This window comes from Crocodylus siamensis, chromosome 3, assembly GCF_052110815.1.
Source record: "Crocodylus siamensis isolate JL-2025a chromosome 3, ASM5211081v1, whole genome shotgun sequence".
Lineage (NCBI taxonomy): Eukaryota > Metazoa > Chordata > Crocodylia > Crocodylidae > Crocodylus > Crocodylus siamensis.
This window is the reverse complement of record NC_143397.1, coordinates 29,537,325-29,565,190: the sequence shown is the minus strand read 5'-3', so window position 1 is coordinate 29,565,190 and position 27,866 is coordinate 29,537,325. Positions and strand designations below refer to the sequence as shown.

General features: G+C 42.5%; 1 long non-coding RNA gene across 1 annotated transcript in view; it reads right to left on the bottom strand.

The window, feature by feature from the left end:
* Positions 1-3,304: 3,304 nt before the first annotated feature.
* The window catches only part of LOC149868133 (uncharacterized), a 29,901-nt gene continuing 5,339 nt past the window's right edge, over positions 3,305-27,866 (bottom strand). Inside the window, exons 2-3 of the long non-coding RNA XR_016441188.1 lie at positions 16,161-16,291; positions 3,305-14,910 (exon numbers count right to left, since the gene is read on the bottom strand). This is a non-coding gene — a long non-coding RNA (uncharacterized LOC149868133). The remainder of the gene's footprint in view (positions 14,911-16,160; positions 16,292-27,866) is intronic.

Genomic DNA, 27,866 nt, shown 5'->3' with positions numbered 1-27,866 from the left:
CTTGTCCTTTTCATTTCCCTATTGACTAGGTTTATGTACTGTGTGTTTTCAGTCCCCAGCCACTGATTTGGTGTATCAGCAGCCAGCAAAGGCTGCTGAATTCCTCTCAGTGCATGAGGTGCCTCAGCACTGCAGCATCCTTTTTGGACATAGAACAGCCTGTTCTTTTCCAGCTGGATTATGCTCTACTGTATTTAGGTGCTGCAAAGATACATGCACCAGGCAGGAAGAGGAAGCACCTCAATGTTATATATATCCTTTGAGGGATGGAAAATGTTCATGGCAGTGCCATGGGGAAGAGAGATGGAAGTACCTGAATATTTCCTGCCCCTTTTGGGGCATTCTGTCTCAGGGAGGCATTCATCTGCTCTACAGAGTACAGTGACTTACAGTGAACCTAGCCTTCCTTAACATTGCTTGAGCAAGCAAGGAGAGGGCACTTCTACTCTCGCAGTCTTAATCTGGTCCTTAATAATTTTTGCTAGCACAGTGAAAAGGGTCTCAATGCTGCAGACTGATAGTCTTGCCTAAATGAGAAGGAAAAAGGACATGATTTCAGTACAGGAAGCGGCATCACTGTTTACTTACTTAGGTCCTAATACAGCCATTTGATTAGACCCCTGCACTTAAATGGAGCCTCGCTGAAGTCAGTGAAGCTCTGCATGGGTACTGTGATCTGCCCATGTGACTTACTGTGAAGAATGAAGTTGAAGTCTTAATTTGAAACCCACCAGCACTCGTATGAATTAGAGCTTGTCATTCCTTCTTGAAAGTATGTTTTCCCCACAGAATTCAATGTACCTAAGTTAATTTTTAGACATAACTTTTCACTGATTTCTATGGGGACTCCTCCATAAAATGTTAGGTTTCAATGAGCCCTTAGATTTTTAGAATGCTGTGTTATGAGTATCCATGGGACAGTTTAAGAGTTATTCTGTTGCACTGATTAATAATAAATAGAGCACATTAGAGTGGTTTTATTTACTCATCTTTCCCTTACATGAAACTAATCCACACATACATTATTTATAAATAATGCACACCTCTCCAGTTCACAGCATCTAAATTATGCAGAATAAGGAACAGCTGACTAATCCAGAAAATTATGTTTGTCCTACTGGATGTTGTAAAATTTGTTGTAAGGGTACTTGATGACCAGCAATTTAGTGAGACATATATTAGATTTTGTGTCACAGCAAAGCTAATGTAATTTTGTTAATTAAAAATAATATTAGAGAGGCTTCCAGGCAAAAAAGCTTATTAAATAAAATCAGTCCCTTTACAATTAAAAGCAAATACTTTGCTTAGATAAAAACAATATTTCAATAATCTTGTATACATATATATATATAATATGTAGTTTGAAAACATACATGTAATTTAATTTAGACATTTTGGGTCAGCTTTTTTAAAAGGTTGGAGGGTTAGCATGTGCTTCAAAATCCATGTAACCTTGTGGGTCTATGTCACAATATTGTGTTACACTGTACTAGGTTGTCCACAATAAACAATATTGTTCTACATATACACACGCTCCTTGTCTGTTTTTACAAAGCAGAGTTTATTTTACTCAAGGAATTCCTTAGATGTTGTCAAGGGACATCTCTCAGTAGTCATAAAATATTTAGCACAATATTCACCTGAGAGCGTCACTTAGCACAGATTTTTAAAGCAATAATCTTGGGTTACATTTGCATTGGGTTTCCGAGAGGAAGCAGGAGTTTTCCTGTACAGACATACCAGGCCGAATTCATCCCATCAGCATCATGAAATTACACCAATAATGATTTTGGCTTATTGTCCTCTGAGTTGTCTCAAATTAGGTTTTGGATTTTGAAGTTTGCTTTAGAGGAAAGTAATTAACTGCAAAAACCCACACAAAAGAACGTTCTCTGTTAATAATGTAACTTTATAATGAAATACATTTTTGTTGTTTTACATGAAGTTTATTATATTACATTTTGCCAGTCATGGCTAGACAATCTATGTAAGCAGTTCTTCTGGTCAGCTATTTATGTTTTGGGGTTTTGGGGGTTTTTTTGATCACTGAGGCAACACGAGACTGAAGCTTAAAGCCCTAAAAGCAAGCCATTCTTTGGACACTGAAATCCAAATCCCATTTTATTATGCTGTCAATGAACTGCTGAGATTCTCCTTTGCTTGTTAACATGATAGCAGACAGATGAGAAGAAATAAAAAGTACTGGCCTGTGAAAGGCGAATCAAAAGGGGGAGATTGAAGGGATTTCTCGAGTTACTCAGGTGAGTCTTTAAGCCCCAGCCAGTGACCCAGCCAATGGTCAGAATGATGCAGGTTCCGTTTGGTTGCTCCAAACGCTTAGACATGGTATCCAACTGTCTGCACGGAAGGCTGAGAATTTGCAGTTTCTTTGTAAGCTTACTGCACAATAAACAAAAGAAGGGAATTTGATACCCACTAAACAGAGACTGAATAGTCAATAACGTTGTATAAACTTTTTTCAAGTCGCAAATCTTTATGTGGCAGGAGGGGCTTTATATATTCCTAGAATTTTTCTCCGCAAAGGCATTTTTGTTTTGGTTTCTCACAGTTTCATGTTAGGTGTAAGGTTTATTTTTCTAAAATGAAAACCACAACTCATGACAGATAATGGGATTTAATAACAAAGTACAGAAAAGAAAGCCATAGATTAACATTCAAAATAAATGGGAGGGAAATTACGTTTGTAGAAAAGGAATTACCATTAAGGGTGGATATGAAAATGTTGTTGGAGCTCCAAATAACTTATTTTGTATTCCTCAATAATGTAGCAGCATGTTTGCCAAAATGAAGTTTCTGCCAGAAAATTGGTAATATTGTTATACCCACCCTTGTGTCTCTATTTCTTAAATAAAAAATATTTTAAAAGGACAGGACCTAAATTATTTAATAAGAATTTGTTGTGAAGTCCCACAATACATGATAAGTGGCCCTTCTCTGATAACTCATTGTATGTGTAGCATGTACATTCTTGTAAATTCAAACAATATAGAGAACAGTGTTATTCTTTATGAGCCAGAACTTGAGTCTTCTTATAGTGGAAACATTATTGTGAGTGCATCATAATATATTCTCTAAATGCATTTGCTGTCAAGTTTAAATAATACCTTACATGCCCTTTTGTAACTTGAAGAATTAGCTTTATGAAATCCAGCTGTTCAAAATAAAGCACTGACTAGCAGTGCCATCTAGCATCTCTACAAAAAAATCTGCGTAGCTACAGAATTAGTGCATTATGTACTTATGAAAACTATCAATCTGTGCAATGGAACTAGCAAGATGTAGTCCTCAAGTGAACAACAGGACATGTTTTGATAATCAGTGTATTAGCAAATGTAACATCTGTACATGTCACAGACCATATGGACAATAAAAGTGTCAGAGACAGGACTTTGATGTATCCTTTAAAAGAGCTGAAATTAGAGGGAGGGAAGAAGGGGTTACATTTAGTCGCTTCATATTGTGTCATAATAGATTAGTAATACAGTAAAGTTGCAAAGAAAAAGAAAGAAGGAACAGTAAACATTTATCTCCTTAAGAAATGTCTTTAATTTGATTACAGAGGGCAGAAGAACACATATGATGCACTAGATTAACAAGGAAAAATATGTTTTGCATATGCAGTAATGATATACATCTGATGTACGTGGCTTGATAAATGAGCTTCCCGTGTAGAAACTGAAAGTGCTTATGTTTATTTTATACACACATCAGTATATATGTGGGTCAAACACAAATATTAACAGTCAGTCTCCAGATTTACAGAAGCATAAAGAAAATAGTTTCACTCATTCTCTTATTGTATGTCACACAGAAATTGATTGGTGTTGCACTGGATCAAACACGATGACAACCCCTGCCCTGAAAACCTAACAATCTGCCAGGAACCAAAAAGACAGCATACACTAGGAAGTTACATAATATATTCATTATTTATCATCATCAGATGCTCTAATCTTACAGTTATCATGAAAATAGTAAGCCCTTCAGAGGAATTTGAATACAAAAAAGGGGGTGCTATGGCAAACCAGAAGCAGAGGATATTTCTAGCATAAATTGTTACAGGCAAGAGATAGATGTGAAAGGAGAAAACAGTGCAACTCCCAAGAAAACAGGCTTAATGCCTTGGCATGTAACTGTGGAAAAATAAATATAGAGATAGCTACATTGTAAATGCAAACAGCAGCTGTATCAGTGTTTTGGGGGTGAAATGGAATAGAAAAGAAATAATGAAGATTTCATTTCTGTGTCATTGCAGGAGCTACATTTATAAACAAGAAAACTTACTGACTTTTAATAGATTTTTGCTTCAACCATATTTGCCCTTTCTCATTCACTTTCATATGGACATTCATGAGGCAATGTTTTATATCTCCAACAGACAGCTTACGTACATTTTGCACTAGCGGCCACAATGGAGTTATTTGGGTAAAAAAAAAAATTTCTCCACAACTAGAAAAACAATCTCTTGGGGAAAATGCAGGAATAGCTTAGAAAGATTAGGTCACCTCATTGGCTGTGTCCCGATAAGTGCAGCCATGCAGCATTTGGTGCCATGGACACATCTGCAGTGCCACACACTGCACAATTAGTTGTTCTGCATGCTGCAAGGTAGCAGCGTGGGGTGGGGGTTGACCCCAGGAGATCCTAAGGTCAAAAAAACCCACGCAAAAAAAAAAAAAAAAAGCAGAGCGGTACACACAGGGAAAGTACGCACCACCCAGAATGGGAGCCTGGCTGGCCAGAGCCACACTCCAGCTACTACCAGGCTCCAATAAGCAATATTCCTGCTGCTACAGCCCAAAGAGGCCCCTAGACCCCAGGTAAGGCTGCTGGGGACAGGCCAGTGCTAGCCCCAGCCTTCCCTACCACACACTGGGTAACCTACCGTGCACCAGAGGGGACATAGCACAGGCATTCTCCAAAGACAAGTAGAAGCAGCACAAGGTGTCCCACTGCTTCTTATGCATGGGAAAAAAACACCCATGCTCATGTAGACACAGTCATTGTAAAATTAAGTTAACCTTTGGGGGTGAGTTCACACATGCAGGCATGTACACTTGTGAATTTGTGCCTTAGTACACATGCCTGAACATATGCTTTTGTGTGGGGCAAGTGGTGCTGTTTGGGGCAAGCTGACCCTTGCCATCTCCTCCCAGATCTTCAGCCAGGGGGAGCTAAAGGCTGGGGCCAGCACTTCTGCCAGCACCTGTGCCCAGGGCTATTTGCCTTCAGGAGCTTCTGAGACCCAGCTAGTTGGTGTCTGGGGACACTAGTCCCTTGTGCCAGCTGGACTGCTGCAGCAGCCCTGACCAAGACTGACCCCTGCACTCTCCAACCACTGCAGCAGTCTGGCAATGGGGGCTGCTGCTTGGCTGTGACCTGCTGCCACCTGCAATAGCATCCACCCTCTTGGACCTGCAGTCCCATGGCTGTGAACCTGCCAGACCCAGACAGGGGCCACATGGCTGCCTGGACTGTGGTATGGGCACTGCACAAGAGCCACCTGCACCTCTGGGCCAGTTGCCAGTGGGCAATGGCTGAAGAGTTGGCCTTTGTGCAGCACTGCTGTCATGTCTTCCGGTGCCCCTACTCTAACATCTGGGCAGCTATCGCCCAGAAGATATGCTCATTGCAGTGCCCCACTTTAAACTGTTAAAGTGTGTCCTCCTGTCCCCAAATAGCCAGGCAGTCAGCCACCTCATCTGCCCTCCAGCTGAGTCCCTGGTGCCAGTCTTGGGCAGGCTCCTCTGCCCAGGTCCCATCTCTTGCCTCACCAGCAGGGATCCTGGTTTCTCTGGTTAAACATTGCAAGTCGTCTGATAAAAATCCCAACTTCTCTGATTAAAATACCCAAAGTCTGTGTTTTATCCACAATTAAAATGAAATGCCCACTGCCCCACCAAGGCCCCTCACTCCTGAGCCACAGCCCCTGGCTGCCTCACATTCACTACCTCCTGGCAGCAGCTCCCTCCTTTCACAAATACGTAAGTCCAGATGCAGCTGTCCCATCCACTGCTTTGTGGCTCTGAGTAGGGCCAGCCCTTGCTGTTCTGCTCCCTGAACCTGAGCCCAGGTCCTTCCTGGGAAGACCTTGACTGCGGCTCAGGGACTTGGCTGTGCAAGCCCCTTTCCTTCCAGGCTGGCTTCCCCCTGCACAGACTTTTCTAGGGGGCAGGGGGGATCCAAATTGGACTCTGGAAACTGCTTCTACTTGGAATGCTCCCCCAGTCTCTCTCTTACACACCCTTGGTGCCACCCCTGGCTCAGCACATACACTCATAGATGCCACTGCCACCTTAGTCCCCACACCCATCACCAACCCCTGCTGCCACCTTCACCCCTCACCCTATCCCACCATACTCCTGAAGAAATTTCTGGGACCAGGAGCCCTCCCTGCCCCTCTCCCCGCCAAGGCTAGGGCTGCTTGTCCCAGAACCAGAGTGGGTGCAGCTGCAGTGTGGCAGCTGTCCATGCAGCCATAGCTCCCACCAGCATGTCCCATCCCATCAGGTAGCTGGGCACATGGTGTGTGAGATTTATGGGGGGGCATGAGATTTGTGGGGGAGGAAGGGGTGTGGGCTGGTGGGGGTTTGTCGGTGGCTGTGTGGGGTTTGTGAGTGTGGGGTTTGTGGGAAGGGGAGAGGTAGGGAGGGTGGTTGTGTGGGGTTCACGGGGGTGGGGTTTGTTCGGGGTGGGTTTGTGGGCAGGTGTGTAGAGTTTAGGGGAGGTGGGGTGTTGGCCAGTGTGGGGTTCATGGGAGGTGTGGGAGTCTGTGTGGGTTTGTGGGTGGGGGGCCCGACACACCTCCCCCCCACCATGGCACACAGCCCCTGCCTCTAGGCAGTGGGCCCTTGATGTGCTCATGGCCAGCTGCACACAGAGCCCATCGGCGGTGTGCAGCCCCATCTAAGACCTGGGTACTAAGTGTGGCGCACGGAGCCAGCCCAGCATGCTGGTGCGCACCCTCAGTCAGGATTGGGCTGGCTCCTGCCTCCACATGGGGCTCCCAGCACTCCAGCAGGAACCCCTACATGGAGGCACAGAGCCCACCTGTCCCCATGGCATGTGGACTGAGAGACTCACGTGCCATTGGGCTCCATGCCTCCATGTGCGGGGTCCCACTGGAGTGGTGGAAGCCCCTTGTGGAAGCAGGATCCAGCCTGGACCCATGGAATGGGCCAGCTCCATGTGCCACATGTAGCACCCAGGACTTAGGCAGAGCAATGAATGGCCAGGGGCTCTGCGTGCAGTCAGCCATGAGCACCCCAAGGGCCTGATGCTGGCTGCTGCTGCCGGCAGCAGGGGCTGTGCACCATGGAGAAGAGCGGGGGGGCAGCCCTTCACGCAGTCCTCACACTCACCCATAGGCACATCGAGTTGTGCAGGCTCCGTGGCTGCCCCTGACTTCCAGTTTCCCACCTATGTGCAAGTAGCTCTTGCAGTCTGGAACTCTACCAGCCTGCAGAAAGCTGTCTGCAAATGGGGAAACCCACAGTTTTCCCTTTAAAAGGAAAAATTCTGTGTTTTCCCATAGGAAAAAGAAAACCCACAACCCTGCTTGCCAGGATTGCCCATGGTCCCTGCTGTGACCTCCAGGTCCTCTGGACTCTGCTTCTGGCCTGGAGCTGAAACCTGGGTCCTCCAGCCTCCAGGACACGGGCATAGCTGGTGCCTGTGCACAGCTGCAAGGCAGCCTGCCTGGTCCTGCTGCTGCTGCCTGGCTTCAGGGAAAACCTGGGGTGCCTGGCAGGCTCTGGAGCAACCCAAGACAGAGCCAACTCCAGAGTCACTGCTGCCAGCCATGCCCTGCTTTTTATTCTCCAGCATGCTATGCCAGTGTGCTGGAGCAGCAGGGCCATGCAGCAAGCATAGAGACCCTCTGGCTGGGTGCTAGAGAGTTTCCTTGGAGGACCCAGCCTCCAGTTGTTTCCAGGCATGTTCCAAGACTGTGCTCTGTGCTACTTTTTCCAAGAGTGTGTTCTTTTGATACCAGAATTCCCCCGTATCAGACTTAGAGTCTGCACTGCAAATATATAGCGTGGCAAACATTTTTTAGTTTGTAGGGTGCCTTCTACAGCATGTCAAACTGCTAGGTACAGACATTCAAAAAGCCTGAGGTGGAATTGATTTAAGTTATGTGCTTTTCTATAAGTAGCGTAGTTCATATCATTAGCTAACAGAACACACACTAGCCCTTTGGTGGAAGCAGGCAAAACTTAGACTGGCTTCCACCATTTTTAAACCAATCTACGCCAAACTTCTGTTCTATTACAGTTATAAGCCCGTTTTGTGTGCTGAACTTCTGTTCTGTCATGGGTATAGACCAGTTTCTGATCACTTATATCTGTAAAAATGTAATTTCTGTACTTAGCCAAAATGATCAATCACACAGCTCAGATAGTCACATAAGTCTGTGACAAAGGCACTAACAGAGGTTTGTTTGCACAGAACATTAAATCATCTTATATAGCAAACACATTTGCCAAATAAGGAGACTATGCACAATGCAGAGTACTCACCTTGGTATGAAACCCAACCCTATCAGCAACCAAAAGGTTTTACAGAGCTCTTTATGGAAAACATGAAATGAGTTTGTGGAATCAGTCTAATTCCTAATGGACAGTTGTCCACATCATAATGCTGGCACCCAGTTGGTGGTCTGAGCAGAGAGCAAACAACTACCTACATGTGGAAGCGACTTTGCCTTCCTGTATCTAGAGGCTGTCTCAATTAATTTGGCACCATTAATTTTCTTATTATCTCTTCCCTATTGTTGGTATTGTAGCCTTGTCTAGTTATGGATCAAGATTCCATTGTGCTAAGTAACTTCAGTAACCTTTTCAAAAAACAAGTTCTGATTTCCAGTGTAAATTTATGGACTGTTCCTTGATGATGCTGAAATTAATTGTACTTCTGTTTCTCAAGCCACCTTTTTTCCAGCTGTGAAATGCTATCCCCTTCATAGCTACACTACCAGTTATTAACCAGTATCAGCAACATTTTAGGCTACATTTTGGTGACTCAGCACATTTTAAGTGTGACACAGACCCAGTTTCCAAACTAAGAATAAAAAGAGAGAGCATCTGAATGTTTTTTTACAGAGAATCTAAAGCAAGTTTTAAAGATAGCAGAGTCAAGGGAACCCTCCTAACAGTTTATTTTTGCCTTGTAATTGCTTATTGCCTGTGAACGGGAAGTCCAGGGTTCTTTAAACCTAGCTTTCATCTTGTGTTCTAATACAAACGTGATTCTTACTTTTTTTTTTCTTTTTTCTATTCTAGTTGCCAAACTCAAATTTTTTCTTCCTTTATTTTATTTTCCTTCCATTTTGGGTTGGCAAGTTGCTTGGAGCAGGAACATGAATGAGACTCAGAACCAAGGGAGGGCATCTTTGCAGCATTACCATGACTATTATATTTAGAAGGATCACATCAGTTAATTTGAAGATCTCCTAATACACAGCTCAGGCTTCACTGTGCAGGTTTACAGCCTGCTCAGAGACTTCTCTCATTTAATGGGCATCTCCCATCTTTTGATGCTTAAAAAAAAGAGAGGCATTTCCCCGGACTGTGGCAGCAGAGGGTAGAACTTCCTACCTAATGAAGGAGAAAATAATATCTTCAAACTAGACTCCCACACACAACAGCCCCATAACATGATGCTGATTAGCTGCCTAAGGCCATTGAAAGCACAAGAACAGGATGTTTTCCTTAATGGAGGAGGGGCCAGGTTGACCTTTTAATTTATAAAGGGAAACCACACACCCAGGTGCTACAGCTCTGCTCCCTACAATCAATTAGGACACAATCTGGGATGTTTATTTTCTTGGGTTCAGAAGTCCACGATAAAAGATCAAAAAGGACTAACTGTTGTTCAGAAAGTTTGAATATTTCATGCATCTGATGCTTTTCAAACGCTTTGTGAACTGGCAATCTCTTTGTTTATCTCTTCTTGGAAAAGCTTGTCTCATTCAGAAGCAAGATTGCCTGGGATAGCCCACTACTGTATACAAAACTAGTTACCTCTTCATCTTAGAAATAGATTCTAAAGGTAAAGCAGCCTGAAATAAGTGTCTTGACTTTATAACGAGCCCCACTAATTCAGCTGCAGGTGTATTTCTAAAACCGATTTAGTTAAAACTGGAGCAGATTCCTTGTCTGAATATTCTTAAATCAATTTATACTTGGCTTTGTTTAATTTAGCATAAATCATTTGCTTCCTGATTTAACATAAATGGGTAAAAAATAACTTAAAAGCAAATGAAAGTGGCATTAATTTAAATAAACTTTTTAAAAAAACAATTCGAATTAAACTGATGCAATTTGTGATGCAGACAAGTGAAGTTCAGACAAGCTTTCCTATAGTTTATGTTTAAATAAACCCAGATTTGGGTCTCCTCCTTCATGTCCAGCAGTAACCCTATTAATGTTATAGGGGTAACTCTGCAAAGAAGTTTCATAGATATTGGGGGCTGGAATATTACTGACCTTCAGTAGGAGTATCAGAATTTGGTGCATAATGCTTTCACCTTAAACAAGTCTGATTAGTAAACTGTTTTTTAAAATATACACTGCAGCTCTGTCCCACACAATTCAATTTGCAAGTCCGGGGCCCTTTGAAAATCTGTGAGTCAGCAGATATCATAACAAGGAACATCTTTCTTCTGTCATATATACAGGCAAGTCAAACTTGGGAGACTTTGTTCATCCCAGCTGTGGTGGTATGGTACAGGGTGATGGGCATCATTTCAGGAAAATGACTGTATTTCAGTCGCTCTAGAAAGTATCTGTTTCTGAGACAGAGAATGACGTAAATTTTGGAGGAGCTACCATATATGGGATGTTCTTATGCCCTGGTATTTCTACATCTGTACTATGAACCACTGGGAGCAGTGTATCAGCAGCGCATATTAGGGCAACTCTCAGGAATGAGCTGAAGACCAGCCTGCCAGACAGCAGTCCTGATTAGGTGCATGCTTTTGTTCCCGATGCTGCCACTGGGAAGAATCTAGTGTTCACAGCCTAGTTTCACATACTTTCACAGAATCATTGATTTGAGGACAGAATGTGGTAGGAGGAAGACTATTGCTTGTTCCATCCATGTGGGTGTCCTTTCTCTTAGACTCTGGTGCAAAATCATTTATTTAATGTGTTTATGCAATGTCAGGCACAAGGGGCTTTGGCCCAGATGAGACCTTTAGGGACACTATTAAGATTTGATCATGTAAATGAAAATGTGTCCATTATTCCCATAAAAATATTAGTCTGAGCTGTCTAATATTCAATAACTTTTCCATGTAGCCACAATTCAAAATGTAAAGTTCACACTAATTAATTTTGTTACATAGGGAAGTTTAAAAGATCATGACCATATTCTCTTCTTTCCTACTGAAACCAGAACAGGATGCTAACTCTAAGTTGTCCATGGTTGAGTGGAGCTGAGAAACAGCCACCCACAGCCTACTCCCTTACTACAGATTTCCCAGCAGTGTCTTCCCAGCTGCAGGGGGATCCAGTCTACAGTAATATAGGGGAAATTGTCTTACTGTACATCATAAGGTCAGTGCAGAAAGAAGTCAATAAATCAGATTGGCCAATGAAATCATGTAATTCCAAGAACAATACAATACTGAATATAAGGTCCCAGCCCTACGCAGACTTATACATGTAGTTACAGTTTACATGCTGTGAGTTATCCAAAGGATACTGATTTCACATGTTTTAGATCAAGTCTTGTCAATAGCCCCATTTGTGGTATGCAAATTTTAACATTTGCATGTCTTCGTAGGATTGGAACCTAAGATGACAGCAGCAACTTGAGCTGTGGTGGGATAAGGCAGTCAAAATACAAAAATGATGGGGACATGCCAAGCTTTTCCGCAACTATTCTGTTTGTTTCTACAACCCATGTTTGTTTATATTCTGCCATAAAACTTAACAGAAAGAGAGCTGAATGGTGGGTTTTATCTTGGTCATTTGGAGAGGTGGGTATTCTTTCACATGTCTTTGGGGAGAAAAGAATTCCAGGTTTCCAAACCTATAACACCTCAAACATTTTGACCAAGATTCTAAAACTCCAACATGTTTTCAGGCAACTTGTCTCTCGTTTCCTAATCAAAATCAAACAGAAACTCAGGTATTTTCTTTCTCTAGAAATGTGAAGTCTGGTGGCAGTGATTAAGCTGTCTTGCTATGGTTCCAGGTTTCACTTGAGACTCACGCCAAGAGCATGAATCCTTTTGATTCAGTTCTAAATGTCTACTTGGTCATTTGCGCTGTGGTGTCAAAGGACGTCAGATGTGATGTGACTCCAGTGTGTGCTTCCTGGCTACAGAAACTGTCACGCCATAACCAGATTAATTCTATGGGCTGCTGAGCTTGTGAGAAGGAATGTTCTGACTAATGCAAAATCCAACCCCATTTACCCAACTATCATATTTTACACAACTGTAATATTTGAAAATACAACTTTGAAATAATCAGTTATGCTATCTTTAGCTTGCTCTGCGGGTGGGGGGAAGGCATTGTTAGCATTTCTACAAAACATATGAAAGTTCATTTCTGTCTCTTCATATCTGCAAGGCAATTCACCATGAAATAAAATAGAACAAGATGAGGAATAACTCTTTTTTAATGTACCCATCTTTTATAAATGTAATTTAAGCCAAGTAATAGGCTTTTACCTATAATTGGAAGAGTTCTAAGTTACAAATTTTCAATGAGATTAGCAAAAAACATGGCTCTTATTTTCATTTTTCATGCAAAAGTAAGGCCTCCTCCGAAGTTAGAATCCAATTACTTCATTTTTAACTGAATTGAACTGAAATCCCTTTACATTATTGTGGTTTTGGCTTTCTGTAGCAAGTTTGTTAGATGGATTTTGAATTTCAAATCCATAAATCAGTTGTCTTCTTCTGAGCTAATTATCCTTGTAATACTGACTGCATCTAGAGGCTTCTATAAGTTGGAGGCTGCTACAGATGACCACTGAAAACTTTTTCAACCATGGGTAACTGGATTAGATGCAGGAAGATTTGAGGACATTTTTGGTCCATTGTTATAGAAGTTAGATGATCAGACTAGATAGACATGATGGGTGCCTATACATGAGCATGGAGGCTGTTCCAATGCACAGTAATTACAGTATGTCAGGGCAGACTGCAGCATGGGAATTACCGCACTCCAGTAGCCTGCTGCCTCTTGTGTATCAGTATCCCCATGCTTAAAAATGGTTATGGGGGCACTTGGACTAAAGCTTGTCGAATAAGCTTTAGTTTAAGCACCCCCATTACCACTTTTAAGTGTGGGGACACTGATACATGAGGTGCTGCAGTATTTTAATTACAGCAGCTTTCTGAGCCACTCTAATTAAAGCATTGCCTCCTCCACCCCCAGAGCACACATAAAAGTGGCCAATGGTTCTTTCTGGCTCTAAACATTGATTATAGGATTCAAAGGAACAAAACTGTTTTAATCAACAGGAAATATAATTTTACTCCAACGTGGGACAGTTTTTTTAATGGAACACAGAACCCAATTTCCCTGAGCAGCAGTGCGTAGTCTAAAATGATAATAAAGACCTCTCAGCAAAGAATAATTGGGAAATACATACAAAAACATAATTAAATTTTTTTTTAATCTTAGAAAGTGTTGGTTGAGGCTCTGATCTACTCATGGAAGTAGATGGGAACAGTCAGATTGCTACCTTAGAATATTCATTCGCTTTAATAGATCAGATGCCAAATTAAGTGCTGTTCACAAAGCAGATTTTGGAAGACAAGTATTCTGCAGATGGTGGCCTGGGAACCACATACTCAAGACTCATGTTAAAATAACGTGAGAGAAGATTAACAAATTAATAATAGAAAAATGTTTTTTGCAGCCAGGGTATTGATTTTAGACCTAATAAAGTCAATAGCAGCAAAGCATTGTTACCATCTGAAAATGACTTGGGGAGGAAAGAGAAATAAGATGCAGTCATATTCAAGTGCCTAATGAACATTCATATACAACATAAAAATGCTAAACTGAAAAAAAACTTTTGTAATTTTAGGTTTAAGGACAAAATAAACATGGTCACTAAATGTATACTCTTCTTGAATATGTTCTCTCAGTTTAGATTAAATTTCTAACCCATGTGTCCCCAGTTCCCAACATGGATAAAACCTTAGGTTCTGACATATTGCCTGATGTTTGTTGAACTAGAACCTACAAAAGTATGCTGGGTTTCATGCAGTCCTGCCTATGCAGCATTGGGAAATGTGGGCTAGATAGAACTACAATTAAATGAATATTTGAAGATTCATAAAGCAAATCTAGCCTTCTTCAGTATTTGGCCAGTGCATCCAATGCTTTCCACACTGAGTTGATAATTTTAGTTTGAGCAAAAAATAGTCTGCAGGCCTGTGAAATAGGAGCTACATTAAGAGGAACAGCTAATAGCAGAATTGCAGAAGAAGGTTAGCCAGCATAGTGAAATATCAAGACCATTCTTCTTCTTCTTCTCATGTTTCTACACCACATTTGACCATTTTGTTATGCATGCTTGTGCGCTCATTTATTGTACTTTGTGAGATGTTTCATTGTACATGTGCCTTCAAACAGTGGGCATTGCAGCACGTATTGCATAGTCTGAGACTCTGTGTTGCAGTCACAGGCAGTTGAACCAATGGTATAGCCCCACTTCTTCATTAGTTCCTTGGAACGTCCGAATCTGGTGCATGGGTGATTGAGACTGCCACCTTTGCCATGGTGCATCAGCCCTTTATGGTAGGGTAAGGATTTGGCCACTGGAATGTCCATTTCTTTTTGCTTTCATATTTTTTTTAGCCTCTCATTCCATGCCTGTAGTTGATCAAAACCATTTAAAAGGAGAGATGGTCGTTAATACCTGTAGAAATAAGATTTTAGAAGGAATCAGGTAGATTACAATGAGCCATGGAATCAATTGCCTCTCTCACTGCTTGAATAGAAATTCTGCTGCTCCTGCCAGGCAGTTGGTTTTAAACTTTGGGTGAACCAGGAATCAAAGGGGGAAGGGTGCAACTCACCACTGCAAACGCCCCTCCCCCCCCCCCAAATCCACTTCTGACTAGCAGCCTGTTCATTTCTGGTTAGGCCTCAGATAGAGTACTGTGCTCAGTTTTGAGTATTTCATTATAATAAGAATGAAGAGAAATTGGGAAGGATCCAAAGATGAGTAACAAAGATGATAAAGAGGTTGGAATGCAAGCAAGAAATTAAGGGGACATGATAACAGTTTTCAAATATTTGAAAGGATATCATAAAGAAGATGGAGAAGAATTTGGTGGCATTTGATTTCATTTTAGTCTCCTAAGTGATTCTTTTTGTTTTCTAAGTAGCATGTTTTGGCCACTTCTGAAGCTGAGCCACTGCCCCTTGAATTTAATAGTCGTTGGAAAAAATAAATGCGGGGTACATTTATGCCTCACTGGGAGCAAAACTAAACTAGAAACCAGCTCCCTCCCCCTCTCCCACCCATGTCTTTTCACATGCTTGTTTGTCTCCTCTTGGTTTCACATATCTCCTTCTCTTGGCTGCCCAGTGGGCCACTTTCAAAAGAAGCTAGGGCTTAGCGAAAACTTCAATATGTGTAGTTCTGGACTAAGAGTGCTGTGTTGGGAGGTCACAGAGTTACAAATTCAAACCCTATTTAAGTAAAGGGGGATCAGAACCTGGTTCTCTAGTTTTCCAGGCTACTGCCTTGTCCACTCAGTTGTTTGAACTAAAATCTGGGAGAGCCCTCCATCTCCTGGGCCTAACACCTGCTAGCAATAGTGGGCCTTAGTCACCGTATGCATTCACAGGGGATGCACACATGTGGTCATATGGCAAGTGCATAGCCTATTGCCCATGGTCAGTCTACATTCATAGTGTGTGTACCCACATATGTATCCATAGTACTGGTCCATCGTGGGCCACAGGATGGGAGTGGGACACACAACAGGAGCACTGAGACCTTTGCCATGGCAGGGGCAGAGAAAGATGTGTTCAAACAGACCTAGACAGCTGACCATGCACCATGCTAAAGGCAGGCAAAACCCCCACAGTCCTTGCACCTGGGAGGTGTCTCAATACTTCTGGGGGCACCAACACCCCCTCTCCCAGCCTTTCTCCTACCTCTGGCTGTGGCCAATGTCCAGGGCTTAAAGCTGAAAGGAGCAAGCTCTTCCTTGGTCCTTCAGGTGATCCGCAGGTTCTCCATTCCTCCATTCACAAGGCAGGTTCTCCATTCTTCCAAGTGCCCTGGGCTGGGGAGGCACATGGTGTTGGGGCTCAGGGTGAAGCTTGCCTGAAGGGGTTGGGGAATGAAGCAGTTCCCCAGAGCTGGCAGAGCCCACATGGTGCCTGGCTCTGCCCCAGCCCCCGTTCCTGCCCCCACTTCACCTCAGGGAGGAGCCACTGCCTGCCCCATGCTGCTCTCCCTCCTTGCAGGGATGCCAGCAGGGTGAGGAGTAAGGAGTGGAGCAGAGCAGAGGAGTGAGGAGCAGAGCGGGGTGGCCCACGTGTAGCTGAGTGGTAACTTACCACTGGTAAGTGTCCCACACTGCCTCTGGTGCCTCCACCGCACTTCGCACCCAAAGTTTATAGGAAGCCACAGCCTGGCTCCTCTCTGGGCAGGTGCACGGCATTAAAAAGTTACTGCATGGCAAGATTTTTTATTGTGTACGGCTGCGCATGTGCACAGCTTGGAGGGAACTTTGCTACTGGGAAACAGAATCCCTGCCTGCATGTAATTGCCAGAAGTGCCATGTTAACAATTAAAAAGTTGGCATTTACATGACCAAAGGGAAACGAACTCCCACCCACTGTTCACCCCTGCCACAGAAGGTGGGACCCAAGGCAGCAGGTTTAAACTGCAGGAAAGCAGATTTAGGTTAAATCCCAGGAAAAAAAACACTTCCTAAGTGTAAGTAAGTAAGAATGGTAAGTAAGAATGGTAGGGTAAGTAAGTAAGACTGGTAGGGCAATGGACAGTAGAACAATGGAGCAATTTGGCAGGGAAGTTATGGAAGCTTCTTCAATGGACATAATAATAATGTATCCTACATTTATACAGGTAGTAGAATTAGATAACTCTTGAGTTCCCTTCAAGCCTTTTGATTCTATCATTGCAAGCCTGAGTTGTTAGAGAAGGTGAAAAAAAATCAGTGTAAGTGATACAACAAGGAAGACTTCACTATCACTGCTTATGCTGTACTTCCATTAAAATATCCCTTCCAGTTCAGCCAACCTGTAAAATTTGCATTAGAGTTTAATTCATTTCAACAAAGTCACTGAAATGGAATTCATGGAAGCAACTTCAGGACTTCATCTAGTCAAACCCCGCAAAAATGAGTCCAGTTAAATATACCTGGACCCTTACTGACAGACATTGTCTGAAATCCTATCGAAAACTTTCAGTGAGGAAGATTTCACAACCGTCTTGGATAGCACTGTGGTTTTTTCTGTTCCTTTGAGATCTATTAATATCATTAATGCAACCTTACCCTACAAATACAAGAACTGCCATGATAGGAGATGATCACAGAGATCTAGAAGAGCATCACAGAGAACTGTTCATATCATAGAATCATAGAAAATTAAGGTTGGGAGGGACCTCAGCAGATCCTCTAGTCTGACCCCCTGGTCAAAGTAGGACCACCCCCAACTAGATCATTCCAGCCAAGGTTTTCTCAAGCCAGGTCTTAAAGACATCCAAGCATGGAGATTCCACCACCTCTGTAGGTAACCTGTTCCACTGCTTCACCACTCTCCTAGTGAGAAAGTTTTACCCAGTATACAACCCAAACCTCCCTTGGTGTAACCTAAGACCTTGTTCCTTGTTCTGTCATCTGCCACCACTGACAACAGTCTAGCTCCATCCTCTTTGGAATCCCCTTCAGGGAGTTAAAGGCTACTATTAAATCCCCCCTCAATCTTCTCTTTTGCAGAGTAAATAAACCCAGTTTCCCCAGCCTCTCCTCATAAGTCATGTGCCCCAGCCCCAAACCATTTTCATTGCTCTCAGCCAGATTCTCTCCAACTTGTCCACTTCCTTTCTATAGGGGGGAGCCCAAAACTGGACACAGTACTCCAGATGTGTCCTCACAAGTGTAGAATAGAGCAGAAAAATTATTTCCCTTGATTTGCTGGCAACACACCTAATAATGCAGCCCAGTATGCTGTTCGCTTTCTTGACAAGAGCGCACTGTTGACTCATGTCTATCTAATTCTTCACTGTAACCCCCAGGTCCTTTTCTGCAGAAAATTAAATGATTAGTGCTTAGATATTGATTGGTCATACTAAGTGAAAAACCCCTGCAACAGTAGTTAAGGTGTTGCCTGAGTTAACCCAGAATATGATTTCATGTGGCAGTAAATTCTCTGTTTAATGGTATATTACCTCAAACCATATATTTTTTATCAATTTTGAATTAGTATTATTAATGGCCCCATTTTATTATGAGAAAGCTGAGATTAGCTTTCTCTATATTGAATATTTTATACCTCTCTTGTATCCTCCTATACTATCCATTTACAAATAAACAGTCCTAATCTATTAAATATCTCTTCATGTCTGAAAATTTGCCTTTCTGTATGTTGACTATTTTCCAGTCAGCTTCTAATATTGTTTTAGTATTTTCTCTAGGATTCCTTTTCTATCATCTCTTTCTGATATTGAATTCAGTGTCAAATGCAAGGGCATATGGTACCACTGATTTATATAATGGCTTTCATTATTATTCCCTATTCCCAGTGCAATGCTTCCTAACATCTTCTTTGTTTTCATTTACCTCCCCACTGAGCAGATGCCTTCATTGATCTTTCTATAATTACACCTAGATCCTTTTCCAGGGAGGTTGACAATTAATTCAAAACCCATTTGTGTGTTTGAACAGCTTTTTCTTCCAATATTTATTAATTGGTCATTTCTTATATTGGCTTTCCTTTTCTGTTATGTTGTTTGGCTTCATGTTTATTAGATCTTTCTGGATTTTTTCTTATCCTCACCAAGTAATTTTTTATCAGTAACAAATCTTGCAAATCCAAAATCATCCTCTCTTCCAGGTGATTGACTGGCATATTAAACTTGGCTGTCATACGTCATTTCTTGTGGTATTACAATATAAATGTTCTTTCTAGTCTAAACATTTGCCATAATCAGGACTTTTTTGCTTCCTCTATCTGAACCACTTTTTCTTTTACATATGAAAGAACTTTAATTCTCAGTCCTGGTCTCCATGCTTCCATATGAAGAAAATAATTGAGAAAATGTGTTAAAAAGCCAATAGAAAGTCTAAATACATTATATTCAGTACTGAATGCTCTGAACATAACCAAAGTCTTAAACATATATTTAATTTTAAGCATGTGAACAGTAATGAGAAATTATTGGGAATCCTCAGGTGCTCAAAGTTAAATTTGTGTTCGAGCACTCAACGGGTTCTGAGCCAGGGGCTTCAAAATCTTGCAGGATCAAGCCCCATTTTTCTAACTCCGTTCCAAGAATTCTAATGGATTAGAGAAGACCATTTCCTGGACACTATGATGATTTATCTCTGTCATGTTGTATTCAACAAGATACTTTATAATGACCAAAACAGAATTCCCCATTGTTTTCCTTAGGATTGCTTATGCTTGTAACACCTTAACTGCTTTTTCAAGCAAACTGGCTACCCTTCCCTAAGAGGAATACAGCTCCTTTTTGTGGCGTATTAATTGATTTTCTATCTTTTTGTCACAACTCCTGGATGGATGCATGTTCCTGGGTCCAGGTCACTTCCCTTACAGCCCATTTATAGACAGTATCCTCAATAAGGACTTCCGCTTATCCAACAAAATGGCGGAGGACTGTCTCCTTGATAACCTCACCCCTCAGTCTCTCTAACATTGCATGGGTGCTCCATGTGGAGCACGGCAGAGCTAAGAGATACTGGAAAAGGACCATCATGAGGTTTAGCACCATTCCTGGCTAACCCTCAGGGTATCCAAACAGATATTCTGGGAAAGGTTTCTATTGCTGGAGGCAGCGTGACTTCCATCTGTGGATGTTGAGCATCTATAAGAGGAACCCCAGCAGGGGTAAAATGTTTCTCTTGTGGCAGCACCACCAGTGAGGATGGTGGCTAATGGAGCAGAGTGATTATGACTGTTTTCATGGTTCTTGTGGAAGGTCCCTTCAGAGCAGAGCACAGAGATCCAAGAGCTCCAGGAGGCCCTCTGAACACCGCAGGGCTGAACTTGTCACTCAGAAAACAGAGGTTGAAATGGGCAGGTAGACTTTTTGTCTAATACAGTTTGGTAGGAAGTTTGTGAATATGTCCCCAGGGAGCCACAGTGGTGTTCTGTTGGGCTGATGTATGAACTTGCTAGGTTAATGTATTATTTATGACTTTTTCTTCTGGGTGGTCATCATTATGTGACTGTGGGTCCAATTAACTGTTAGAGCTTACTGTAGAGATGTCTTATCATTTAAAATAATCAAATAAATAATAGAGGCTATTTAGGGCAGGGTTCAGTATGGTTTTGTTAGGAACCTAGCACAAGAGAGACTTGGTCCCTGCATGGGTCTTCTAAGTCTTATTGCAGTAAGAATAAGTGAATAACTATAATGGCAACTGCAAGGAATTAGCTTCTCAAAAAATCAGGCCATAACTAGTTTTATTTGCACCTCATCTATAGAAATGCCATTTGCAACTTAATAAATTAGCCTTTCATTATTCTCTTTGATTTTACTTTATAAATGGGATGGTGCTCTTTCAGCACTGACCGCCACTACTGGAAGTGAATGAATAGGTTTCTATTTGCTGTTTGTATTGTATATATTTATGTATACCAAAATGAAGGGCCTGATCCTGCAAAGCGTTATGACTGTGAGTCATCGTTTAAGTAGCACAGTTCAGGTAAATTGAGGGTGGTAAAATTATAATGAAAGTGTAAATGATGTAGGGAAGCATTGAAAGTACATGCATGATACAGAGGAAGAGCCAGATCTGACTTTTAATTTTTCGTAAGCTGCCCCTATTTGGGTGTGATGTACTCTTACATATTTCTGGGAAATGGTCAGAATTGGCCTTTATTGTACAAATATGCCTGAAGTGCTTGCTATAGTTGGGAATGCCTCTTGTGTTGGCAGACTTTTCTTGCTTTAGAGGCCACACATCCTTGAGCTGCACAGAAGAGGTTGGAAACTTGCCTTCAGTAGTTTCTAATACTTAGAGAATATCCAAGGAAGAAGACATCTTTGCCAGTTTTTAGCAGGCAATAAGCAATGTGAGTCATTTTTAGCTTGCAAATTCCTTGCTTTTTATTGGATGAAGAGTAGATCAAAAGTTATGTCAAATTTAATGAATCTAGCATTTTAGAGCTAATTATCATCATCTATGGCTTGCAATGTGGTTAAAAGCTGGTTCATCTAAATCTGTGTGGCCAGTGCTGAATCATATACTATCAAGGAAAAAAGGTTTTTAAGGCTGGCAGGATGGCTGACTGCTCTTCAGATAATTTCTTCAGTCTTTAACACATTGTATACATTTTAAATAACATTTGAAGGAAGGTGCCATATTATTATTCTTCTCTTCAGTTTGGTGTTAACAAACAGCAAAACAAATTCTAAATATAAATCATATTCAAATTGAATTTCTGAGATTTTAATTGACAGGTGGACAGGGCCTTCTAACCAAACAAAAGCATCTTAACAAATGATCATAATGAGATATAAACCTTTGTGAAGCAGAAACCCTATATAGTTCTGTGTACTGCATCTAGCACAACAGGGTTCCTGGACTGCAAGCCCCCTGTAGCCAGTAAGCTGGGCTACACAAGCCATTTGTTTGACACTCTGATCTAAATCATGACTTTTTTCAGTTAAATAGCTTCTCGGGTGCAATGCTGGCCTCATATAGAGAGGGCCCAAAAGGACAAAAACAGATATGTTTGAGCAAACTCCTCTGAAATTTAGTACTATACCAGTATTCTTCAAAATGTATTAGATAAAATGTACATGCTTCACATGCCTTGGAAAAACCTTGCTCAAAGGTTGGGGGGAGTTCAGCTGCCTAATATTTATGTGCATATTCTGTTATTTAGATTTATATCCTGCTCTGTCCAGAAATATTCAATACAGTGTACCAGGAACAGAGTGTCTTATGTGTCCATTAAAGAGCAGAGCATATACGATAACCCACTAAATGGCCTGAACTAAGGCTGCTGACAGACACGGGGAAAAAAAACAGTGCTTTACCTGAAGAAGAAGCACATTAGTTTGACCCAGCTCCCCAACATCTGTATAGATCAGGCTCTTCATTGGAGCTTTTTTGTGTTTTTATCTAATAGCTGATTCAATCAGCTATTAGATAAAAGCGCCAAAAAGGCCCGCTGAAGCACCCAATATATACAAATTTTGGGCAAGCTGGGTCAAACTAACACAATGCCTTTTCTGGGCATGCACTGTACTTGGTGCAGGGGTACACCAAGTTTAAAGAGCTGTTTTATTATTTTTCATGTCTGTAAACAGTAATTACCAGGGATTCTCTGATTCAAAAAAAAAAAATCTCTGATTAAAAAAACCCAAAATCTGTGAGTAAAATGAAACACCACTATATATATATAACACAATATTTTACTGATATATTTACAATTTTAAAGCAGTTTGGAAGCCTACCACTGCCTCAATCACTATAATAAAATAAATTCTAAATACCTATCAATTTTGACATTTGATTCTCAGTTTTTTATCATGGAAAATCACTCACTAGGACACAGGCCCAGGCCCCTCACTCCCAAGCCGCAACCCCGCCCCCAGCCTTGCTGGTGCCCCTCACTACCTGCCAACAGCCCCCCCCACCCCTGTTGGTGCCCCTCACTCCCCTCCCACTGCCCCCCAGCCCTGCCAATGCCCCTCACTCCCCACCCACACTCCCCGACCCTCCCCCTCAGACCTCCCAGAGGGAACCCCCAGCTACCAGGGCTATGGGGCCAGGGCCCCAGGTCGGCAGCTCCCTTCCCTCCCACCCCACAGCAGCACTCAAGCCTCAGCTGCTGCCTGTAAGAAGTGGAGGGTGCTGCAGCAAAGTGGAGCACAGACCCTGGCTCCCCCTCCCCCATGAGTGGCACAGCCAGAGCAGACCCCATGGAGGAGTGGGAGTTGGGGTAGGGGTGGGCTCTCCCTGCTGCCCTCCCTCCAGGGCCTGCACAGCTCAGTGTGTGGGACCTGGCGAGGCAGGACAGAGTGAGGCCAGGTGGGGAAGCTCACTGCCGCCGCTGGAAGCTCTGTGCCACCATGACAAAGTGCCCCCTGCCTGCTCAGCAGCAGCAAGGGGCACAACTCTGCACCACCATCCTCGCTGCTTCGCCAGGGCAGCACTGGGCTTGTGCTTCCCTGACCAGCTCTGTTCTGTCCTCCCGCACCAAGCTCACTGTGGGGCACTGGGCAGAGGCACAGAGCCAAATCCCTATATGCAAGACCAGGTGGAGGCTGTGCAGGATCTGGGGTCCCATTCCCAGCCTGAGGGACCAGACAGGGGTGCATTCCCAGGACCCAATCACAGCATGTGGCCAAGCAGTGGCAGCATAGTCTGGATACAGGTGTGCAGGCTCGATCCTGGGGCATGGGGTCTAATCCAGCCTGTGGACCCATGGGGCCAAAAGGCTGAGCACCACCTGACTAGAATATGCAACCATAATTGGGATGAGCATTTCTAGAGTCAGACACTTACTAAACATGGTCAGCATTCAACCCAGGCACATAGTCTCTTACAGCACACTAGCTAAGTGCCCTGCCATTCCATTTAGCTAACCTCTCCAGAATGCATTTCCTACTCATTTTTTTAATAGTTTTATTTATCAAGAAAAATTGCATAATTATCTTTGATATTTGGCATGTACATTATTTACAAAGTCTCTCATAATTTCTTTTCCAGATGTAACATAACCATAAACATAGTCTAGGAAAGTAACCATAATTAGCATCTTATGAAGAATAAACAAATTTCCTAATTGTTTGCTTAAAGTGCAACATCCTAACCGCTTAGCCAATGCATAGCAGAAACAGATAAGGTGCAATATAGATGTCCTGCAAATATTGCAGCATTTTAATTTGAATGTCATTTTTTTTCAACAGTTCTTAGCATTTTTATATAAATGAAATTTCAGTATACCTGTTTTGGAAAATGTTCTTTGGAATATTTTTTTAAAATCAGAAAATACTTTTTTATTATGCCAAGTTCCCAGCAAAATCACATACGTTTTAACAAAAATTCCCACAGAAAACTGTATTTTGAAAGAAGAAACTTTCCATTTCAATGAATTTTTACATAAGACAACATCAAAATTTAGTTTTGAAATTTCGATATTTAGTTTCGGAAATTTGTTTATTGTATGACCATATGAACTGTCATTTACTGGGTCAGACCATAGGTAACCATCTTGCCCAGAATCCTGTGTCACACAGGGACAGCATGGATACTGAAAGGGAGAGTGAACAGAGGATATAACTAGGGTGTTCCTCTCCTACTTGCAGCCTCCAGCATTCAACATATACTTTTCATTATTGTATTGATATTGATTATACATTACAGGGCATGTTAGCAGTCAAACTGCAAGCTACTGACACTATATGACATGCATTGAAATATTTCATTTTTATTTTTTATTGTTAAAATAAATTGATCTGAAGTATCAAACTATTTTATTCCAATATGGAAAGGAGACACTGCTCTAGAAAAGAAGATGAAGTGTTTCAATCAGTAATAAGTAGCAGCTACCCTTAATGTTTTTTAAAATGAAATAAAAATTATAGACTATTTTAAGTATGTTTTGATATACACAACCACTACTGCTATATCATGAAGTTATGTGAAAATAAAAATGGAATAAGTTTAATATGAATTTTTAAATTCAATACGGCATTTTACATTCAACATGAAATTTTAAATTAAACAAAAATGTTATGAAAATATTTTTGGACTCCCTTTCATGGTAAATTTCTAAAAACCTTCTACTGTTCTGATTCAAAAGAGGAAAGCACATTTCAGACAGTCAAAATTACCCATGAAAATGACATTTAAATTTCTAATGAGCTCTAGATCACAACATCTTGTAGTATGAGTCAGTCCACTCAGAGAAACAAGTGACCAAACATTGGCAAAGTGTGTTCTTCTTCATGTTTGCTAATAGTCTGGACAGACATAACACTGGAACCATTCCAAGAATATCACTGATTGGGAACCCTAGAGCACAGGGTTTTAAGCAAGGAAGTAAAATTGGCAGAGTGGCTTCAAGGCAGGGGTTAAAAAGCTGCTGTGATCTTGGGAAGCCCCCAGAGCATGCAGCCTCCCTGATAACGATAAGCAGAGAGACACACAACCATCCCAGCACCTGGCACAAGCAGATCCAGAGGGGATACAGTGGTCACACCTTGATCTGAGACCACACAATGGGAGCAGCAGTCCCCAAAGCAGGTAAGAATCTCCCCTTCTCTTCCCCTCCATCATCAGCACACATCCTTTCCCTTCCTATTCTCTCCACCCCCACCCTCTGCTCCCACTTTACCCTCTATCCCCCACTAAAGGGGTGGGGGGGTCTGGAGCTGCTCCTGCACCTTTCCAGTTGGGCTCAGCCAGAAACAGCAGTGGTAGGTGGGCTCCGCCTCTCTGCGCTTGCTCCCAGGCTGGCAGGAAACACCCAGGGGAACCTGACAGAGAGAAGGAACCTGCCCATTGTTGTCACTGCTGCTGTTGTTCTTGGCTAGGGCAGGCCAGCAGTGACTGTGGAGTGCCCACTCCAGCTCCCTTGCCCCCAGATCAGCCAGAAACAGTAGCAGTGGTAGACAGGAAGAGGAGGAATGGGAGGGGAGGAAACTTACTGCTCAGGATGGAGGGAAAGGGAGTGGGTGCAGAGAGTGGGGTGGGATGCTTACTTGATTTGGGGACTTAAAACCAGTCTCTGCTTCTGCTCTGCTCCGGTGGGAAGGGACACTGAAAGCAGGAGTTTGCACCACAGAGTCCTGGCTGCATTCGAGAGCAGCTCCTTGTCTTGCATATGCTTAGCGGGTAGGATGAGGAGCAGTTTGGGATGCCTGCAGGCCTGACCAGTTACTAGGAAGGGAATGTTCTATATCCCCACATAACGTTAACCCAATTCATGGAGGTTCAGCTGAAAACAGTACCTGATTTTCCTGGTGTGCTTTTAAAATGTTCAAGGAAGTTAAAAGATAGTACTAAGTGGCATGTACATCTAGAGGCTTATGGCCTAGAGCAGTGGTTTTCAACTTTTTTTAATTTTTCAACCCCTAAAAAATTTTGGATGGAGGTGTGAACAGATCCTTTTGACTTAGTTTCATAGTTCATAGTTGGTAGGGTCGGAAGGGACCTGAGCAGATCATCAAGTCCGACCCCCTGCCATGGCAGCAAAGAGTACTGGGGTGAAACGACCCCAGCAAGGTGCTTGTCTAGCCTTGTCTTAAAGACCCCCAGGGTAGGAGCCAGTACCACTTCGCTTGGAAGTTGGTTCCAGATCCTAGCTGCCCTGACAGTGAAGTAGCGCCTCCTGCTGTCTAATCTGAATTTACCCTCTGCCAGCTTGCGACCGTTATTTCTAGTCACTCCTGGTAGTGCTCGGGGAAACAGGGACTCCCCCAGTGCCCACTGGTCCCCTCTGACTAGTTTGTAACAGGCCACTAGATCCCCCCTCAGCCTTCTCTTGTGGAGGCTGAACAGGTTCAGGTCCCGTAGCCTCTCCTCGTAGGGCCTGCCCTGATGCTCCCTGATCATGTGAGTGGTCTCCTCTGAACCCTCTCCATGTTGCCCACATCCCTCTTGAAGTGCGGCGCCCAGACCTGAATGCAGTACTCCAGCTGCAGCCTGACCAGTGCCGCATAGAGAGGGAGGATCACCTCCTTGGACCTGCTCGAGATGCATCTGTGGATACATGACAAGGTGCAGTTGGCTTTCCTGACTGCATCCCCACACTGCCAGCCCATGTTCATCTTGGCATCAATGATGACTCGAAGATCCTTTTCCGCCTCTGCACTGATGAGAAGGGAGTTCCCCAGACTTGTAAGCGTGGGTGTTCACGTGCTTTTGATTGATCATAGTCTTCTTTCTCAGGCCCCTTAGACACAGTCTGCAGACCCCCCTGGGGTCTGTGGCCCAAAGGTTAAAACCCACTGGTCTAGAGCATATTTCAAATGTTCTAAGTGTTACATCTGTCCACACCCTAACAGGTGTGACACAAAAAGCCACCACAAGCACTTTTCTCACATTTTGTTTAAGCAGTTCTTTCCTGTTCCATTCTCTGAACCTCAGTGTCTAGAAGTAATTAAGGATATAGTTTAACACTATATTGGCTTCCCCTGAAAAATGTATTTATGGATCAATACAATCCATTCCTTGATTTTTACACTAAGAGTTCTCCAGGAAATTTCCAAGTACTGTGTAACGAAACAAATCCTTGTTGCCAAATCTGTGTGGGTCCCATTGAATTCAGTATGTCTACTTGTGCTGATGATGAGTTGTATTTGGCATTGCTGCCTTAAGTGCTACAATTTATTTATTCTTATTTTATAAGCGATTCAAATCTTACATTTGGATCTCCCATAAAAGTATGAAGCACTGATTTCTGCCAGATCAATATTACATATCAGAGGTGGCTCCAGAACTTACTCCTCACATTTCTCTGTACATCCTCCTCCTTCACAAACTAAGTCAAACTATTTGAGATCTAGTTCCTCCTCAAGTTGAATACCCATTGCCATCAATACTACAGTTATGTGCAGGGTGGAGTTAGGCCTGGTTTAAATTCAATTTGTTTATTTCAGACTTTTTTGGTACACTTTTCCTGGTT